At 39.0% G+C, this 21,632-nt stretch overlaps 1 pseudogene; it reads left to right on the forward strand.

Annotated features, from left to right (window-relative positions):
* LOC109231194 overlaps positions 215-21,632 on the forward strand; it is a 66,846-nt pseudogene continuing 45,428 nt past the window's right edge.

Here is a 21,632-nt window from a genome sequence, read left to right on the forward strand (position 1 = left end):
TCTAAATCACTAACCTTCAGAAAAAAGACTCTAAATCACTAAGGTTGAAAGACACGAGAGAGAAAGGAGAGCTTTTCTCTCCGGCTTTTTCAGCACTTCTTTTGAAATGATGTATTTACCTATTCCTTTCTTTTTAAATATCCTCTTGGCGTTGTCTCTGTTTAAGATGCCCAAGGGGTTTCGTAGTACATTTTATTTTGCATGGGAAGGTGATTTTCTTCTCGTCTTTTTTCTTTTTACGTAAAAGTCATATGATTCCTTGTGATTTGCTGCAAGAGGATCGGATGTATGAGACTGGACCAGAAGCTGAATATCGGGAATCTACATTGTCCACCCATGCCACTTTTCTTGTGAAAACTTTGTTTCAAAGGGACGAGCATATACAATATATCTCATTTAACTTGTTGAATCAATTAAGAGACCGTTTTCCTCAGGTGGCCTTTCATTGCTGCTTGTACTAAGTGTCTAGTTTGTTACCTTTGCCTTTTGCCATTACTCGGTGCTAGCTTTTGAATAATGTACTGGCTTGCAGATTTTGTGGAATTCTGCTTGTCTAGATTCACTCTTATTTTTAGAGCAAATGATCCACCTTCTTCTGTAGTCAATGACCCTGCTTGCTTCGCTACTATTCGCTCTTTGTTCCAAAGGACTGTTCGAGAATGGATAATTGTTTCACTTTCACAGGCTCCTTGCACTAGTCAGGGGCTTCTTCAGGTTTGTTATTCCGTCAGTTTCAAGTTTCATGAGAATGCTGCGTAACTCTTTTTCTTTGGTGTTGCATGCGTCAAGTATGTTCCTTTGTCTATGGTCATTCTCTTCTGCATATCCTCTTGCTAAGGGATAGTTGCACTTTGCTTAGAGTGCAAAATGAACGTTTGGGTCTGAAGAAAACAAAGAAGAATAAATTGAAGAATGATGAAAAAAAATCTCCGTTGTGTTTTCTTGCTATTATAAGCTATTTACACCTCTATATGTAGAAGAAAACTATGAGAAAAGTCTAAAGTTGGTCCTAACACGCCTAACAAATCAACCAACCTAAAAAGTCTAATATTGCTTGCCTAACACACCTAAATCTTACCTAACAAATCAACAAAGGAAAACATAAAATCTGTTTCTTTTTAAAATACTATTGGATCGGCGACCCCGACTTTGTTTGGGACTAAGATATAGTTGTTGTTGTTTTTGCTAATACTGTGAGAAATATGACAGGGGAAATTTATATTATTGATGCATTGGCAATGATACAATGAGTCCTATATATATATATAAAATACATGTTTTACTCCTACTACATATAGGATTAGGGTTATTTACATATAACTATTTAACTATCAAACTAACACCCCTCCTCATTATATGCACCGAGCTTGTTACATGTGTGACTAATACGAGGACTAGTGAGGGACTTGGTGAAAATATCAACAAGCTGATCATTCGACTTCACAAATTTTGTAGCAATATCTCCTGAGAGAATCTTTTCTCTGACGAAATGACAATCAATCTCAATGTATTTAGTCCTCTCATGAAACACCGGATATGAAGGGCAGCTTGATTATCGCACACAAGTTCCATCCGGCTGATTTCACCAAATTTCAATTCCTTAAGCAATTGTTCGATCCAAATTAGCTCACATGTTGCCATAGCCATTGCTCGATATTCTGCTTCTGCACTAGACCGAGCAACTACATTCTGTTTCTTGATCTTCCAAGACACCAAATTGCCTCCTACTAAAACACAATAACCAGACGTAGAACGTCTATCAGAAGGTGATCCTGCCCAATCAACATCTAAGTATCCAACGATCTGCTCATGGCCTCGATCCTCAAACAATAACCCTTTACCTCGAGACGATTTTATATACCGAAGAATACGGATAACCGCATCCCAATGACCATCATAGGGAGAATTCATAAACTGACTTACAACGATCACAGGAAAGGAATCGTCAGGTCTAGTCACTGTGAGATAATTTAATTTACCAACCAGCCGCCTATATCTTGCAGGATCGCTAAGTGGCTACCCCTGTCCTGGTAGAAGCTTAGAATTCGGATCCATCGGAGTGTCAATCGCTCTACAACTTGTCATTCATATCTCCTCAAGAATGTTTAAGGCATACTTTCGCTGTGAGATCACAATACCTAAGCTAGACTGAGCGACCTCAATACCCAGAAAATACTTTAGTCTGCCCAGATCCTTAGTCTGAAAGTGTTGAAAGAGATGTTGCTTCAATTTAGTAATACCATCATGATCATTGCCGGTAATAACAATATCGTCAACATAGACCACCAGATAAATACAGAGACTTGAAGCAGAATGCCGATAAAACACAGAGTGATCAGCTTCACTACGAGTCATGCCAAACTCCTGGATAACTGTGCTGAACTTACCAAACCAGGCTCGAGGAGACTGCTTCAGACCATTAAGTGACCGGCGCAAGCGACATACAAGGCCACGAGACTCCCCCTAAGCAACAAACCCAGGTGGTTGCTCCATATAAACTTCATCCTCAAGGTCACCGTGTAGAAAAACATTCTTAATGTCCAACTGATAGAGAAGCCAATGGCGAACAACATCCATGGATAGGAAAAGGCGGATTAATGCTATCTTAGCCACGGGAGAGAAGGTATCACTGTAATCGAGCCCAAATATCTGAGTATATCCCTTGGCAACAAGACGGGCCTTAAGTTGATCAACCTTGCCATTCGGACCAACCTTGACTGCATACACCCAACGACAACCAACAGTAGATTTACTTGAAGGAAGAGGAACGAGCTCCCAAGTACCACTCGTATGTAAAGCAGACGTCCAGACATCTCGTCAATCATAGCATGTCGTCATCCTGGATGAGACAATGCTTCACCTGTAGACTTAGGGATGGAAACAGAGGACAAAGAAGATATAAAAGCATAATGGGGTTATGAAGACGATGATAACTTAAACCGACATAATGGGGATTAGGATTAAGTGTGGTCCGTATACCTTTTCGAAGTGCAATCGGTGTACTAGGAAGAGACAAGTCCGCAGTAGGAGCAGGGTGAGGTGAAGGACGTGAATCAGCTGGGCCTGTTGCTGGGCGCGGACGACGATGATAAGTCAAGAGTGGTGTTCCTGTTGCTGGGGATCTAGGAGGAGCCACACTAGACTCCTCAACGGTTGGAATGGGTAAGACTTCTGTGGTGGAAGGTGAAGGAGGAGCTATAGTAAACTCCTCAAAGGTCAGTATAGGTAAGACCTCAGATGTATCAAGGTGGTCAGAAGAGGTAAAGAAAGGTTTAGACTCGAAAAATGTGATGTCAGCTGACATAAGGTACCTACGAAGATCAGGTGAGTAACAACGATATCCCTTCTGAACACGAGAATAACCAAGGAAGACACACTTGAGAGCACGAGGAGCTAAGTTGTGAACGGAACAAGTGCTCCCAAAAACACGAGGGGGAAGAGAGTATAAGGGTGACTGGGGAAAGAATATTGAATATGGAACCTGATTCTGGATGGGAGATGAAGGCATCCGATTAAATCAAATAACAAGCTGTGAGAATTGCATCGCCCAAAAAACGCATCGGAACATGAGATTCAATGAGAAGTGTGCGAGCAGTCTCAATGAGGTGCCTATTCTTTCTCTTTGCACCCTCATTTTGCTGAGGGGTATAAGGACAAAAGGTCTGATGAATAATTCCTTGAAAAGCCATAAACTGCTGATATTGAGAGGATAAATATTCTAAGGCATTATCATTGCGAAAAGTGCGAATAGAAACACCAATTTGATTTTTGATTGGAATATAGAAAACAACTCAGAACGATCTTTCATTAAGAAAAGCCAAGTACATCTTGAATAATCATCAATGAAACTAACAAAATAACGAAATCCCAAGGTTGAACTGACTCTACTTAGACCTTATATATCAGAATGTACTAAGGAAAAAATAGACTCTGCATGACTCTCAATACTACGAGGAAAGGAGGCTCGGTATGTTTCCCGAGCTGACACGACTCACAATCTAATGTAGATAAACTAGACAAACTAGGCACCATCTTCTGAAGCTTGGACAAACTTGGATGTCCTAAACGTCTGTGAATTAGGTCTGGAGGATCTGTAACTAGAGATGCCTTGGAGGGATTGAGTGAGTTAAGGTAGTAAAGGCCCTCTGATTCAAGTCCTGTGCCAATCGTCTGTCCCGTACTGCGGTCCTGCATAATTAAAGAATAATCAATAAAATATAGAGAAAACTACCCTCTATAGCCCCTCAAGATTATAATAGCCCATGTTTTTTCCCACTTACATGAAATGGCCCTTCGGCCCAAACATATTACATTTAGTACCCCGAAATATCTATTTTGTATATTTTATGTATAGTGACAGTCTATTTTGTATATTTTTTGAATAGTGACAGTCTATTTTGTATAATGACAGTCTATTTAGTATATATTTTGTATAGTGACAGTCTATTTTGTATATATTTTGTATAATGACAGTCTAATGTATATAAATTGTATAATGGCAGTCTATTTGGTATATTTTGTTCAGTGACAATCTATTTTGTATATAAATTGTATAGTAACAGTCTATTTTGTATATTTTTTGTATAGTGACAGTCTATTTTGTATAATGACAGTCTATTTAGTATATGTTTTGTATAGTGACAGTCTATTTCGTATATATTTTGTAAATAATTTGATTGTTTCCACCAAAATTGTGAGAATATTGTAAAAGTATAACTAATTATATGTAAATAAAAGTGTACTTCTTCGATAGTTTGTCTTTAGATGATATATTGAAGCAGTAGGAAAATTATGTTTTTTAGTTGAAGTGTCACCGCTACTATTATTTTTTTTTTTTAAAATCGCATGCCCATGAAAAAGAATCAGCCCCTGCACATGAAGAGCGTATCCAACGATATGATGATAGTGGCTCCTCGGTACCTTACTCGACATTGGCGACAAGATAGAAATCTAGAGCAAGGAGGGATGGAAAGAGCAAGGCTTAGGTTACAGCTATACGTTTTAATATTAAAACATAGTAGTCCTTCTTGATTGAGAAACAATTAAAATATTTGAGTACATTGGCCTGAAATTACCCTATAAATAGTTAGCTGCCTCCATATAATTCTCAAGTCAAGCTCCTCTCTTTCGTTGTACTCCCTTATATATATTCACACAGAGTTGGTCCAAGAAATAGAGGCATGGATAACAGTAATGATCTCGCCTAGATTTTGTGGAGCTCGTTCGGATGGTGTACTCCCGGAGGAGGGCTAGCTACTAGAATTATATTTGGGCGGTAAAATGTATGTTGCAGTTTTTGGGCTACCAGGTAATATATATTTGGGCCGATGGGCTATAAATGAAGTTTGCTCTAAAATATATACCACAATGGAGGGCACGAGTCAAACGACTAACAGATGCAGGACTAAAAGGATAGCCAGGGACATAAAGAACGGAATCTAGAGTGATAGAGGGTAGGGGATTAGCTTGTCCAACTCCTTTTGCTTTAGTTTGAAATCCATTGGCTAAAGTAACAGTGGGAAGAGACCGTGAATACACAATATTTGACAAAAGTGATTTACTACCAGAGATATGATCAGAAGAACCTGAGTCCACGTCCCATTGTCCAAGAGTACTAGATTGGAAAACACAAGTAAAAGAATTACCAACAATAGAAGTATCAGTCTGAGCAACAGAGGCTACTTGTGGAGATGTCTGCTTACTTGCACGGTACCGAAGGAACTCATTATATTCCCCTTCAGATAAAGGAAGTCTCTAGTTACCTGTAGTCTCGGTCTGAGCAACATAAGCATTTGTGGGTAGTCGACCATGTAAAGAATAGCACACTTCACGAGTCTATCCAAGTTTATGACAATAAGAACACTTAGGTCTAGATCTTCCAAAACGACCTCCTCCTCGTCTATTCTCCATCGTTTGAGATGCCCGATTTTCCACTGTCTGGGATGCGAGAACAGAGGAGTCAAGTATCTGTGATGAGATCACTGGGTGACTTGGTGCTGCAACAAGGCAAAGTAATCGAGAGAATAATTCATCAACTGTAGGGACAGTCGAACTAGCCAAAATCTGGTCACGTACTAAATCAAGGTCATTAGGAAGTCCAGCGAGTGTAAGAACTAGAAACGTCTTCTGTCGTTGCTCTTGTTGTTTTTAATACTAGCAGAAACTGGCATCAACTTCTCAAATTCTTCCATGACTGCTTGTACTTGTCCTAAGTAAGTAGACATATCCGATTCCTGTTTCTTCAAGCTTGTCAGTCGCGATATCACATCATAGAAACGAGATATGTCATTAGTGTATAAAGTACGAGCCTTTTCCCAAACTAAATAACATGCCTGGAATGGGCGAAACAAAGGCATCAATTTGGAATCAATAGATCACCACAAGATACTACATAACTGAGCGTCGATCTTTTCCCACTGTGCTTTGGCCTTGTCATCTCCCTCACTAGCCTGTTTTTCGATACTTCTGTTATTTGCTGATAATTTTGCTAGCCCTCTCTTAAATCCAACCGTGTCTCTCGGATTTGATGCTTTTGGTTCCAAAAACAGTGGAAGTGTATACAAGATCATAGCTAAACTCTTAGCAGAAAGGTTGAAGTCAGTCATTTGGAAGTTGGTCTCAGAAGAACAAAATGCATTTCTAAAAAGCAGACAGATCACAGATGCTTCACTTGTAGCAACAAATGAGTTGCTGGATAGGAGATTAAAGAATGGGGCCAGGCATTCTCTGTAAGCTTGATGTACAGAAAGCATTTGTTAAAGTCAATTGGTCATACTTACTCTCTATGTTGAAAGAAATGGGATTTGGTGATTGATGGATTAGATGCATTAAATTTATCCTAACTACTGTTAAATACTCCATCCTAGTCAACAGAACTCTAGTTGGTTTCTTCTCTCCACAAAAAGAGATAAGGCAAGGAGATCCCCTATCTCCCTTTTTATTCATCTTAGCCATGGAAGGATTGAGCAGAATGCTTGACAAGGCAAAACAAGTGCAGTGGATTGAAGGGTTCAAGGTGGGCAATAGTGCAACTACCTCAGTCACAGTATCTCATTTACTGTATGCAGATGACACTATAATATTTTGTGGGGCTGAGAAGCTACAAGTTCAATATCTAAAGCTGACACTGCTTTTTGAAGCCATCTCAGGCCTACACATTAACATGGTGAAAAGTTTAATCTACCCTGTGAACGTGGTGCCTAATCTGGAGGAGTTGGCTGGAATTGTGGGTTGTGGCATCGGCTCCTTCCCAACAACATATCTAGGCCTTCCTTTAGGAGCAAAATACAAAGCAACTGAAGTTTGGAATAGAGTCATTGAAAAGGTAGAGAAAAGACTGACAACATGGAAAATGCAGAATTTGTCAATGGGAGGGAGATTGACACTGATCAATAGTGTTCTGGACAGCATTCCAACTTACATCATGTCTCTTTTTCCTATGCCAAGCAAAGTTCAAAAGCAACTGGACAAAATTAGAAGATCCTTTCTATGGGAGAGCAACAGTGAAGGACATAAGCGGTCCAAAGTAATCATGCCAAAGAAACAAGGTGGACTAGGTATTAGAGATTTACAAAAGCATAACAAGAGCCTCCTATTGAAGTGGTGGTGGAGGTATGCACAAGAAACCACGAGCATATGGAAGAAGGTGGTAATAGCAAAGTATGGAAAGCTGGTCAATTGGAGCACAAAGCAAAGCAGAGCTCTATATGGAGTAGGGCCATGGAAACATATTAACAATCTGAAAGAGGAATTCTTTCAAGAGGTATCTTTCAGAGTAGGGACTAGGGAATGGCAGCTCTGTCAAATTCTGGAATGATAGGTGGCTCCAAAATCAACCTCTAAAAGACTCACACTCTGACATATATCAGATAGTTGTTGAACCTGACTCAACAATAGCCCAGAACAGAGTAGGGAACATATGATATGCGAACCTCATTTCAGAAGAAACATGCAGGATTGAGAACTTGATGAACTCTTTGACCTCTACAGAATTATTGAAGGCTTCACTATAAACCATCAAATCTCAGATAGCCTAAAGTGGGGCAATTCTTGCAAGGGTACATATATAGTGAAGGCTGGATATAGCAAATTGTGTGCATCAAATGAGAATTAGCCATGGAAGCATATATGGAGGTCAAAATCACCTGCAAAATTAATGTGCTTCTCTTGGATTGCTCTCAGAAATGCTACCTTGACCCAGGATAACTTATGCAGAAGAAACTTTCAACTAGTAAACAGATGTTACATATGCTACAACAATGACTGTCCAGTGGCAACAGATATATGAAATATGTTTTTGGTAGTTTTTGGTCTCAGTTGGTCTATTCCTCAGGATATCAAGGAAGCAGTTGAAGGCTGGTGCTCGTGGAAAGTTGGCAAAACCCCAGCATGTATCTGTTGGTGTATTTGGACAGAGAGGAACACCAGATGTTTTGATGGCATTTCAACTTTCACCAGCCTATTGAAATCTAAGTGTCTGATGAACCCGTTTAGTTGGAGTAACCTCTCCCCTGTAAATGATGTTATTCCCCTCTTAGATTTCATTTGCTCTCTTACGATGGCTTAATAGTCATACTTTTGGTTCTTGGTCTTGGTCAACTCCCAGCTTTATAGGTTTTTGTATTAGGAGTTAACCAAGGCTTTCACTTTGTACTTTTTCTGCATCTTCTTGATGCCTTTAATGAAACACTTTACTTCATCAAATTTTTTTTTTTTTTTTGGAGACAGTATTTTAGCTTATGGTACTTTAGAGTTTAAACACCCTTTCGAGTTTCGCTGAAAGATCTGAATTTGCGTGGTTCCTACTGATGTTTTAGTTGCTTATTCCCTTCCTTGCTATCCTATTTCATATTTTCTATTGCACGTCCTATTTGCTAATCCCTCTTTCCATGCTTCAGGAAAAGCTTTGTAAAGCAAACACTAGGCAAAATTTGCAGCTTGCAGCAGAAATTGTTTCGCTCTTATCTGAGATAAACATTGGTTCTGATAAAAATGATTGTCGTACCAGAACAAAACAGCAAATATTCCTGCTGTTATGGCTGCAGCAGCTGCAGCATCTGGAGCAAAATTAAATTTAACAGAGGCATTTAATTTCGAGGTACTCAATACTGGCATGATCAGTGCAACTGCGAAGTGTAATCATGCTGGAGGAATTGCTGGTATCAGAAGGTTATATGATAGTATTGGTAGCCTTGATCTCCCAGCTTTGGGTCCTAGTGATATGGTGGGAAATTTGCAGCCAAAAACTGAGTCCTTTTCTGATGTTTTACTTACAAATTTTGTCCAACACCTCCAGAAAATTGTCATCTATGTTGAAAGAGGGGGAGAAGTGGACAAGTCATCTTTCCGTGAAACATGTTCTCTAGCAACTGCTTTTCTTCTCTCTGATCTGGTATTGACAAGTTCTGAATTTTTATTTTTTGGACTACTCATCAAAAAAAATAAAAATAAACAAGTTTTAATTTGTAGCAGACTTTGCCTTTTTAGACTACTCATCAAAAAAAATAAAAAATTCTCTTTCCACCCTGCAATTTTGTTATTTGCTTTACATGTTACTGAAATTGCTTTTCTCCACAGGGCTCTGATTCTAAATCAAATGTAGAAAGCTTTTCGCAACTTGTACATCTTCTTTGCTGGTGCCCATCTTATATATTGACACCCGATGCCATGGAAACTGGTGTATTTATTTGGACATGGTTGGTTTCAGCTGCTCCTCAATTGTGTTCTCTGGTACTTGCTGAGCTTGTCGATGCGTGGTTGTGGACAGTGGACACAAAGCGAGGAGTTTTTGCATCTGAAGTTAGGTGTTGCGGACCTGTTGCTAAGTTAAGGCCTCACCTAGTACCCGGGGAGCCAGAAGCACCGCCTGAGAAGGATCCTGTTGAACAAATAATGGCCCACAGACTATGGCTTGGGTTCTTTATTGATCGTTTTGAGGTGATTATCAGTGTTTCAATGCTTCCAATCCTTTAGCTGTTCCTTGTGAATCACCGAGATAATCAAGCACAAGCTTGTATATTGTCCACCCAAAGTTGTTAGGTTAAAGATGGTGTAATAGTACACCTGACACATCACTTTTTTGAAAATTAATTTGATGCATGTTGGCATATGATGTTTTGCCTCTATTAAAATACTTCAGCAGTAGGGCTTTCGAGTTAAAATATATAGAGTTTTCCATGGTGATACCAATTTTGCGAAATTTGTGTCCTTAGCTGTTCTCTTCTTTCATTCTATTTCTGTCTGGTACAACTTTTACCAAGTATCCTCTTGCACTTGCTAGAGAAACCATCATTGGTTTCCTTCCTCACCAAATTCTTGCACTAATGCTGTTCTGTTTAAACTATGATCTGGATATGTATTTGGTCTGTTAAATGCTTGTTGTGTTTGGATTAGTTGGAATGTGGTGGTACCACGGTAAAACTACTATTATCTTTGGTGCTACCTTGGTCACAGTTGAGATGATGATGTTTTCTATATCGCTCGAGCTTTTCATTTTTTGCTCTTCACTTCTTGAGCCATTCCTTTTTCCAGGGGTTTAATAGTTGTCTAAGGAACATGGTTTAACCATTCATAGACCCCCCCCAAAAAAAGTATTTTTGTGAAAGACACCGCCTTTCTTGATAATGTTGCTAAAAGTTTTCAACTGCTGTGATGCCTGAATAATTGTTTCAGCCTTTTGATTCTCTTAACATGATTTAAAACGTAAAAACTATATTTTTTTTTTGTCTTTGCAGGTCGTTCGACATGATAATGTTCCACAGCTTTTACTTTTCTGGCGGTTATTGCAAGGAACTACCAAACTGCCCTGGAACTTTTCTTCCCACCCTGCTGCTACTGGCACATTTTTCACCCTCATGCTTCTTGGACTGAAGTTTTGCTCGTGCAGATCACATGGTATTTTGCAAAATCTCAGGGCTGGGCTTCAGCTTCTGGAAGACAGAATATATCGGTAAACACTGACCTACATTTAATTGGACTAGTATGTTTGCCTGTATTGTGAATACAGGCAAATGAGTAGCGGGAGGTCCTCGCTCATCATCTTTGATTAATAGCTTGCTAGAAGATACTGAGTTGCACACAAACATTTCTTTATTTGTTTGTGGAAGTTTATCATTTAATGTGTTACACCAGACTTGGGAATTTTGGACTATTTGCAGGGCTTCATTGGGGTGGTTTGCTCACCAACCTGAGTGGTATGACATGAATAAGAACTTTGCCCTGAGTGAGGCGCAGTCCGTTTCTATGTTTGTCCATCATCTTTTGAATGAGCAATTAGATACTTGCCAACTTTATTCTGAAAGACGGGGACTCGAAAACTCTTTGAATGATGTGGTGAGATAATCATAAACGATGAGCTGCAAACTTTGATTCTTACATCATTTGAGAAACTTTTTGTGCCAAAAACATCCTGTTTGTCGTGGGAACAGTTTCTTTTCTCTAACTACTTTTGGTCCTTGGGCTCTTTTTTTTAAACTTAATGATGCTTACAGAAAGATCAATTCCATCCTGTTTGGGGTCAAATGGAGAGCTATGCTGTTGGGAGGGAGAAGGTGAAGCAGTTGCTTCTGTTTTTATGCCAGCATGAAGCTGTCAGACTTGATGTCTGGGCACAACCTGTTGCCAAGTAATGCACAATGATTGCTGATTGTCTTTCTCCCTGTTCTAACTTCTCCCTTTAACATGGTTTGCCATTATTGTTATTAATTTTTTCCAATATCAGGGAAAGCACTCAATGTCTTAAAATCAGCTCTGACAATTGGGTCAGTCTTGCTCGAACTGCCTTTTCTGTGGATCCTCGTTTATCGTTGTGTCTGGCTGCCAGGTTTCCTGCAAATAATCATCTAAAGGCTGAAGTAACGCAGTTAGTGCAAGTATGCATTTCCATCCCAGTTTTCATACCCTTCAGTCTTTTTATCAAACCCTGAATGGATGTGCCTGAATGATAGCTATTTTAAGATGCAACTTGGAAGACTTAAAGCAGAAATGACATAAATTGACTTTAGGATGATGCAGGTCGCATTATTCGTCTATTTTTCTGGAAATTTCTGTGCGTAACATCTAAAATAAGGGCCTCTCTAATTTCTCATAACTAGTTTGAATCAGATGGTGGCTGTTTTCTGTAACAAACTTCTGGCCAGAAAATAGAAAGATGTCCGTTGTTATTTATTCTAAATTATTTTCTTTTCCTTTAAAACGAGTAGTGGAAATTTCTAGAGAAACTTCAACCTAAAGAAAGTTCAATGATTTAAATTGGAAAAAGTTGGTTCCTATGGAATATGCTTGCAACTCGTTTGTTCCATCCTAAGCGTGCCTTGATATCTCTAGAGCTATCTCGTTTGTTCCATCCTAAGCGTGCCTTGATATCTCTAGAACTACATATGCCTTGGTATCATCTTTTTTGGATAGCTAAAGCTTTAATCATATAAGCACCGAGAAGGTGCCACATTGTACAAAATTTATGTAGGACGTTGCTCCTTCCCAACAAAGAAAGGAGTTGATGAGATCCACTTTGATTAGAATACAGTTAAAGTAGAGCTGAAGTATCGGAAGAAGTTCTGCTGCCTTGCATTCAACAACAAAGGTTTTGACTTAAATTTTCTTCTGCTCCAAGCTCTATTTGTATAAGTATTCTGGTTGTCATGAGGAAAAGATGAGGCAGGAACACTCATACGAAACAGCTAAAAATGCGTCATTATCGGGAACCTATGATCTGGCTGACAAGAAGCTCAATTCATTTTGGAAAAGGATTCTCTAGGAGAAGGGGATTATACTCTCAGATGAGGACTCTAATCTAAAAGGAGAGTGGGGAAACGAATATGGTGATGGGGGTGACGCAGAAAAACAGAGGATAGTGGGTAAAAGTGGATCTTGGAGAATGAATAACCAAGCATGCATTAAAAGTTGTTGAATGTTGATGAAACTGTTCAACCCATCAGATCACTGAATTGCAATAAAGGACTAACAGGTAACGTCAGATCATGATGGCAGAGCTGCAGGATTTATGAAGTTTTTAAGCATATCATGGGGTCTGATAATGTAAATGTAACTTCACCTTTTTTCATAGGTGGTTCATTTTTTCCCCATTAAAATCTTATGAAAGGTAAGGTGGTTCATTTTCTTCTTGTAAAGAATATGTCTAATGAAAAAAGGTTAAAGTTGTCCATGATGCAAGCTGAAGAGTCAGCTAAGGGATTGTTAATCATGACAAGGAAACCACCAGATAGGGAAGAGGGGTAGCATTAAACAAGTGTCTGATCTGCGATGGTTGGATGGTGGTGTCAACTATGACAGTGGAGGTGGGTGTGTTTGGTATGGTTCCATGGCATAATAAGTGATTTTCTCACATATTTTTTGGTGTTGGGTAGATGACTAGACAATTTATTTTTCGATGATTGGTTGGCAAAGAGGGAAATAATTTCCTAACCATTTAACAAGAAGTAGCTGTCACTTTTCAATACACATAACCTTATCTTACCCAACCCCCACCCCCACCCCACACCCAACCCCCAAACAAGATATGCATCCATTGTGGATACAAGTTGATAGATGTAAAGTATAGAGACAATAGAGAAATCTCTCTTGTGTTGTATTTAAGAAATAACAAGTATATATACAAGTACATAGAGCCTTAACTATGGAAAGAATCAAAAAGGAAATCCTATAAATCTGCTGTGAATCCCTATAATTATGCTAGCTATGTATATTACATAAGATTATGTCTACATTCAGATTATGTCTACATTCATTATCTAACACTCCCCCTCAAGCTGGAGCATAGATATTGATCATGCCCAGCTTGTTACGAAGGTAATCAACTCGAATTCCATTCAACGCCTTCGTGAACAAATCAGCCGGTTGCTCTCCTGTCTTCACGTAGCCAGTGGAGATCAAGTTCTCCTGAATCTTCTCACGAATAAAATGGCAGTCAACCTCAATATGCTTAGTTCTTTCATGATACACCGGATTTGACGCAATATGGAGGGCAGCTTGATTGTCACACCAGAGTTTTGCTGGTATTGGATGCTCTAACCCAATTTCAGTCAACAGATGATGTATCCACATAATCTCACATGTAGACTGTGACATAGCTCTATACTCGGATTCTGCACTAGATCGAGATACAACACTTTGCTTCTTACTCCTCCATGATACCAAGTTTCCTCCAACAAAGACACAATAACCTGTAGTAGATCTTCTATCAATTTTCGATCCACCCCAGTCAGCATCTGCAAAACATTCAATACGAGTATGATTGTGATTGCTATATAATATGCCAAGTCCAGGAGCTCCTTTTCAAGTAACACAAAATCTGTTCCAAAGCTGCCCAATGTTTGACCGTTGGTGCAGACATGAACTGGCTAACAACACTTACCGCAAAAGCAATATCTGGACGAGTCACAGTAAGGTAGTTTAATTTCTCAACTAACGTCCTGTATCTCTCTGGATCGTCAAAGGATCACCATCATCTTTCATAAGATGCACATTAGGAACCATTGGAGTACTGCAAGGTTTAGTTGCCAACTTTCCAGTTTCTGCAAGCAAGTCAAGAATGTACTTTCTCTGAGACAAAAGAATTCCCTTCTTGCTTCTATTTACTTCTACTCCCAAAAAGTATTTCAACTGGCCCAAGTCCTTTGTATGAAACCTAGTATGCAGAAAAGACTTGAGGGAAAAAATCCCAGCATAGTCACTTCCTGTGATAACAATATCATCAACATATACAACGAGGAGAATAGTGCCAGCTACTGATTTCCGATAGAAGACTGAGTGATCGCACTTACTCATTTTCAACCCAAACTCCTGAACTACCTCACTGAACTTGCCAAACCAAGCTCGTGGACTCTGCTTCAAGCCATACAAGGACTTCTTCAAATGACAGACTTTCCCATACTCCCCCTGAGCAACAAAACCGGGTGGTTGCTCCATATACACTTCCTCCTGAAGATCACCATGAAGGAACGCATTCTTGATATCCAACTGATGTAAAGGCCAATTCTCGGACGCAGCTAGAGAAATAAATAAGCGGACAGAAGTGAGTTTGGCAACCGGGGAGAAGGTGTCAGAATAATCCACCCCATAAGTCTGAGCATACCCTTTCGCCACAAGTCTGGCCTTAAGTCTTGCCACAGAACCATCTGGATTAACTTTAACAGTAAAGACCCACTTGCATCCCACTGGTTTCTTTCCCTTTGGTAAATCTACCAAATCCCATGTGTGGTTGTCCTCTAAAGCATGTATTTCCTCAAGCATTGCATCAGACCATCCGGGATGATTCAAAGCCTCCTTCACTGTTTTGGGTACGGAGATGGAGTCTAGAGAAGCAATCATAGATCTAGACGTAGAGGATAAGTGGTCATAGGAAACAAAGTTAGCAACAGAATATGTCGATTTGCAAGTACGTGTACCTTTGCGAAGAGCAATAGGAAGATCAAGGTTATCTGGAGGATCAGGCAAAGAAGAATCAGATGATGCAGGAACTGGTGCGGGACATGTATCATTTGTCTCTCGCCTCCGCGAATAAACTTGAACAATTGGAGGTCTTGCTAACACAGTTGGAGCAGGTACTGAAGGCACAATAGTCGATTCATGCTCAACAACAGAACTGGGAGATGGAAGAGCATCTTCTGATTGTTCTCTCAAAGTACGGGTAACCTGATATACTAGCCACTCATCTTCCGCCCCCTGGCTTGTAGAAATGGGAGGTGCATAGAAGAATGGTGTAGTCAGTTGACACTAAATATTTGCCAAGCTCAGTAGAATAACAACGATACCCCTTCTGAAGGCGAGAATAGCCCAAGAAAACACACTTCAATGCCTTGGGATCCAACTTGGTAAGAGATGGTCGAACATAACATGTGCTTCCAAACACCTTAGGTTCCACCGGAAATAATGACTTGTTCGGAAAAAGAACACTATAAGGCACATTACCATTGAGTACAGTAGATGGCATGCGATTATTCAGAAAACAAGCCGTAGAAACCGCATCAGCCCAGAACTGTTTNTTCATTTGGACAAAAGTGCTCGAGCTGTCTCAAGTAGATGCCTATTCTTCCTCTCAGCAACTCCATTTTGAGAAGGTGTATCAACACATGAAGACTGATGTAATATACCATGTTGTCTCATGTAGGACTGAAATAACTCTGATATGTATTCTTTAGCGTTATCACTCCTTAGAGTACGTACTGAAGCATTGAATTGAGTTTTGACTTCAACACAAAAGGTAGAAAAATGAGTAAACACTTCAGAGCGGCTCTTCATAAAGTAAATCCAAGTCATTCGAGAAAAATCATCTATAAAAGTGACAAAATACTTATGCCCAATTTTAGAAACAACCGGACATGGTCCCCAAACATCAGAATGGACCAACTCAAAAGCTGACTCAGCTCGCTTATTAACCCTTGGACTTAACGAGATGCGATGGTGTTTTGCAAATCGACATGACTCACAATCCAATGATGAAATATTCTGAAACTGAGGACAGAGCTTCTTTAACAAAGGCAAAGAGGGATGTCCAAGTCGACAATGTGCTTCAAAAGGAGACACGATACTAGAGCATGCAACAGACCGTGGCTCCCATTCATCAAGAATGTAGAGATCACCAGATATATATCCTTTACCAATAACCTTCATCGTCTTAAGATCTAAAAACAAACAATGATCGGGAAAGAATGCAACACAACAATTAAGGTCTTTGGTAATTTTACTAACATAAATCAAGTTAAAGGCCAAGTTTGGTAGACTTAATACAGATGACAGGGTAATAGAGGAAGTTGGTTTAATAGTCCCAGATCCAACACTGCTACAAGTTGATCCATCAGCTACAGTAACCGGAGAGGGTGCTTTATGTGAGCGAAAGCTAGAAAAAATATTTGGATTACCTGTCATGTGATTTGTAGCACCAGAATCGATCACCCATTTATTGGAAGAGGTGATAAGACATGTTTTATCTGACCCAGCAAAGGCAGTAACTGAAGAAGATTCCTTAACTGATTTATGATATTGAAGGAATTTTAGAAACTCATCCGAAACCAAGATTGTTGGACTAGGAGTTGTTGCATTATTATTCTTTACCATCATTTTTTTTCTTTCCAATAACAAACTGATTAAACTAACAAAGGTCTCCGAAGCTAAAAGATACTCAAACAGATCCTGGTAGATACGAAATCAACAATCTATTGAACAGGATTCAACTTTAATAATCCACTCAACCAAATCAGAGAACCAAACGAATTTGTCCCCAACTCAAACAAAATTAGAGACCAACAAAGTTTCTGATAAGGAAAGATCCAACAGACAATATCAAGTCACTAATCGATCAGCACAGTGAGTCAAAATTAAAGATGCAAGCTTCTCACACAGGCAGCCTCCAAGAAAAATACCACAGAATTAAAGAAATCGAATAACCAATAAACCAAACTCAAACCTGACCAAACAAAGTGAGAATACGATCTGGTCTGAGGTTGTTCTTTGCCAAAATGTGGTTCTATGATCAGAGAACCACCACAAGTCAACTGGAAATGTCAAAAAGACCTCAGATTAGCTTCCGGCCAAGGAATTTCCGGCAGCGGATTCGACTCAACTCCGGCGAGCAGTAGACCTGCTCTGATACCATGTAAAGTATAGAGACAATAGAGAAATCTCTCTTGTGTTGTATTTAAGAAATAACAAGTATATATACAAGTACATAGAGCCTTAACTATGGAAAGAATCAAAAAGGAAATCCTATAAATCTGCTGTGAATCCCTATAATTATGCTAGCTATGTATATTACATAAGATTATGTCTATATTCAGATTATGTCTACATTCATTATCTAACAATAGATAAAGGGAATAATTTGCAGAACTTAATTCTACCTTATTAAAATGAATAAATAAATTTGCAGAACTTATTTCTTGATAGCACAATTTATAACTAATACAACAAACATTTATATTACTATATCATGCATTCCCTAATTAACCATGTAATCATGAATGCTGTTAAGTCTGAAAACCCAAAAATCAAGAAAAATAAAAACAAAGTCATACGGCAATGCACATGAGTCTGGCACCTAACATACCCACAATGTTGCGTCTGGAAAATGACTTTCCCAGGTATGCTATGGAAGTTAGTATCCAAATTTTAAGGAAAATGTAATCTTACGAAAAATGTTTTCTCAGAAAATTGGCAGTCCAAACATGAGAAAATTGGAAAATATTTTCCTCATACCAAACACATGGTAAAGATTGGGAGAGAGAATGCATTGTTGCCGTTGATTAGGATGATTTCAGGATAATTGATTATATTTAGGAGATTCGATTTTGTTTTATTTGATTTGATAGTTGGACTGGTTGTATAGTGTTGATTAGCATGATACTTGATATAGGAGTTTTGATTAGCATGATTTCAGGAGATTTGATTATATTTAGGAGATTTAATTTTATTATGATTTGATTTGATTTGATAGCTAGATTGATTGTATAGATTTATTTTTATTTCCTTAATTAGCATTAGGAGCTTTGTATAAATTCCCTTGCTCATGGGATGTAAACACACACAGAAATACAAGAAGCCTATTCTTCTTCTCAAAATCTACATGGTATCAGAGCCATTGCTGCCTTTTGAGGTGAATTATATCCCTTGCAGCACTAGGGTTCCGGTTTTATCAAAGAGGTCGAGTTTTCTCCTTGTTGGCTGTCCGCAACACAAACTCCTTCTGATTTCCTTCTGATTGGGCTGAAATATGGAGACATTCAGGAGACAGTTTCTGGAGAAATCTTGTCTTCAGATGAAATTCAGCTTCTCCGTCGCCTCCTAGCAATACTTGACTCCGCTAATGTTGCCACATCCAATCATGTGCAATCAGGTACTGCCTTTGCTTCTCACCTTAATTCTTGGATTGTCGATCCGGTGCAAATGTCACATGACACGCTCTTCTAAAGGAATTCAAAACTATTCTCCGTGTCCCAAAGGAGATAATGTTAAAATAGCCAATGGTTCTTTAACACCTATTTCTGGAACATGTTCTGTCATTTGTGCTCCTAATATTAAACTTAGTATTTTGAATAGCGTGAGGCGACAAATAGCGATGAGGGCCCGCTTCACTGACGCGAGAGGTGAGAGGCGAGAAGCGAAGCGCTTGCCTTTTTTATGTGAAGTGACAATTTATATAAAAAAATGAAATATTGAATTTGCACATACACACACAGACACACACACATATATATAAAACTGAATACTCAATAAGAATAATATATTAATAAATATATCAATTCAAAAATATATCAATTCAAAACTCAAGTTTGAAGAAGCTCTCTGCCTCTGCCCGTGAAAGAACTTAAAAACAGAGCCAAAAAAAAGAGAAGATAAAGGAACAAAGGAAGAAAGAATGAAAGAAAAAGCTTTCTGCTGCTCGATAAAAAACAACAGAGCAAAAAAGAAAAAGAAGAAGAAAGGAAAAAAAAAAAGGCAGAATCTCGAAGAAGAAGAAGAAGAAGAAGAAGAAGAAGAAGAAGAAGAAAGGAGAAAAGAAAGAAGAAATGAGATGAAGAGAAGCATACATGATGAAGAAGCTTGAAGAAGAAAGACGAATAGCTGATATGACTGGGTCGACTTGAAGGAGAAAGAAGAAGAAATAGCTGAAGCCCTAAATGTTTCCTTTTAATCGCTGGTTTGCTGCCTTTTTCTTTTCTTTTTTCAAAAACCAACGCTAGAGGGCACTTCTCGCTACACAGGCGGAGGCGCTCGCCTTTTTGAAATCGCCACGCAACAGAGGCAAATAGCGATGGAGGCTCGCATCGCATCGCCTCATGCTATTAACACTGAGGCGGGTGCTATTTACAATACTGATTCCCTGAGTTTCCTGTCAATCTTTTATCTGTTAGTGCCATCACCAAAAGCTCTAACTACAAAATCGAGTTCTTTCCCGATCATTGTATTTTTCAGGATCTTCAAACAGGGAAAAGGATTGACATTGGTAGATTGCGTGATGACTTGTATATATTAGATCGGATTCGAAATTCTGGTCAAGCCTTTTTTAAGGAAAGTAAGGATGTCAACCAAGAAATAATACAGCGGCGTAGACGGTTAGGACACCATCATTCTTCGTTTTGAAGAAGTTATATCCCGATTTGTTTTCAAGGACTCGATTTGAATATTTGTTCAGTGATGCGTGTGAATATGCCAAGCATATTAGAAACTCTTATCCTGTGGCAAATAATAGAAGCACAACTCCGTTTATGACTGTTCATTCTGATGTATGGGGTCGTACCCAAACTGTTTCTTTGTCTAGTAGTCGATGGTTTGTTACTTTCAGTAATTGTTGTACTAGGATGACTTGGGTATATTTGTTAAAAGCCAAAAGTGAAGTTTTCTCTTATTTTCCATCATTTCATAAGATGATTTGTATTCAGTTTGATGCCAAAATAAAAATCTTTAGAACGGACAATGGCAGCAAATATATGGATAAAAGATTTGGTGCTTATTTGGAGTTCAATGGTATAGTCCATCAGAGTAGTTGTCCTTACACTGGTGCACAAGATGGAATCGTTGAAAGAAAAAATAGGCATTTGTTAGAAGTAGCAAGATCTCTTGTGTTCACCATGCATTTACCAAAACCTTACTAGGGCATGCTATTCTAGCGGCTGCCTATCTTATCAACAAAATGCCACTTAAACACCTCAATTTTGAAAGTCCTCTGGAAACTTTAAAGGGTAAGAATGAATATACTGTTCCTCCAAAGGTGTTCGGGTATGTTTGCTTTGTCCACACTAGAAATTCTGAGAAACTTGATCCTAGAGATATAAAGTGTGTTTTCATTGGGTATTTTCCGACACGGAAAGGTTACAAATGTTATCATCCTCTCTCTAGGAGATCTTTTGTTAGCATGGATGTTACCTTTCGAGAATCTAAGCCCTATTTCAGTATTACCTCATCACCTCTTCAGGGGGAGAGCAGTAAGGAGGACGAGGTGATTCTACCTAGTTCCATTACTGGACCTCTTGATGACGTTGTTACGGGAGAAAGTGAAATTGGAGAAAGAATTCAGGGGGAGACTATTGGGCATTTGGATAGGCCTGATCTGAAAATTTACTCAAGGAAAAATAGAGCAGAAAAAGCCATCATGCAATCTAACGGAAAAGGTGAACCTTCTTATACCGATGAGTTATCTACATTTCCTTATGAGTTAGATGAACCTATTGCTCACAGAAAAGGAGTCGGATCTTGCACCACCAAACACCCTTTATCTAATTTTGTCTCCTATAATTCTTTGTCTGTCACGACCCAATCCTCCCTCCGTGAGATATTGTGACAACACCTAGTCTTTACGACTCGGTAAGCCTAACATTCGCGGAATATCAAAAATGAAAACAAAACTTTAACAATTAACTGCAATAGATAATTAAATAACTAACAAAAATGCCGCTCGGCATGTACAATAACCAACTCTCGAGTATACACAGTATTCCCAAAATCCGGAACATATAAGTCACAAGCTATAGAAGAACTAAGTATCTCTATACACCAGAGTCTAAGAAAAAGTACGGAAAGGTAAATGACATAGGAGGGAATAAAGGGGGACTCCGAGGTCTGCGGACGCGACAGATATACCTTGAAGTTTCCAAACTCTCACTGCTCACTAATGACATGGC

This window comes from Nicotiana attenuata, chromosome 8 (assembly GCF_001879085.1).
Source record: "Nicotiana attenuata strain UT chromosome 8, NIATTr2, whole genome shotgun sequence".
Classification (NCBI taxonomy): Eukaryota; Viridiplantae; Streptophyta; class Magnoliopsida; order Solanales; family Solanaceae; genus Nicotiana; species Nicotiana attenuata.